The sequence below is a fragment of the Engraulis encrasicolus genome, chromosome 1, assembly GCF_034702125.1.
Source record: "Engraulis encrasicolus isolate BLACKSEA-1 chromosome 1, IST_EnEncr_1.0, whole genome shotgun sequence".
Lineage (NCBI taxonomy): Eukaryota > Metazoa > Chordata > Actinopteri > Clupeiformes > Engraulidae > Engraulis > Engraulis encrasicolus.
Window position 1 is genome coordinate 16,819,069 of NC_085857.1, and position 944 is coordinate 16,820,012.

The following is a 944-nucleotide window of genomic DNA, read 5'->3' on the forward strand; positions in this document are numbered from 1 at the left end:
CTCTCTCTCTCTCTCTCTCTCTCTCTCTCTCTCTCTCTCTCTCTCTCTCTCTCCTTTTCCACATTGGTTGACGGGTTGATGACTCAGCTCGTTAAAGTGTAAAACTGGCTAGTCTCCTGACGTCTAGAAAGTCACAGCAAAATATTCTGCACTGGGGGTGGGAGTGAAGGGCTGAGACAAGGCTGCAGGCACGCACACATGCACACATTTATATGTACATGCACACATGCACATACTGCACATTCGATTCACACATGCACATACTGTTTGCATGCATGGACACAGACACACACATGTAATGCAACATCACACCATAACATCTCTTCTCCCCTTCCTACTCCGCTAATCCGATTTTGCTTTAAGTTGTCTGTGGAAATCCAGAAACGCCTAGCCTGGTTCTCACCAGACCTGTGAGTGTGTCTTTGTCTGTGTGTGTGTGTGTGTGTGTGTGTGTGTGTGTGTGTGTGTGTGTGTGTGTGTGTGTGTGTGTGTGTGTGTGTGTGTGTGTGTGTGTGTGTGTGTGTGTGTGTGTGTGTGTGTGTGTGTGTGTGTGTGTGTGTGTGTGTGTGTGTGTGTGTATGGCTCCGGAGCCTCCTGGTGGGACTACACACACACACGGAGGTCTGGGACACTGCAGGAGGATCCCACGTCTCCAGCCAAAAAATTGACGGAGCATTTATTGCTTCAATATCAATGCAGCTCGTATTGAGGAGTCACAGGGCAGATTACAGACTTTATTCAATCTGATGAATAGAAAACGTTTTTGAAGGAATTTGTTTGTGGCGAGGTTGGACAGAGTGATGGAGGACGCATGCCTTCTGAAGGCGGAGCCAATGCGTGCTCTCCCAGACCTAGTAGTGGAGCTCACGAATGGCGCATTCAGGGCAGCTGAGAACTGTGCCGGTGCCCGTTCCCTCAACTAATTGCGAACTGGCCGTCATGTC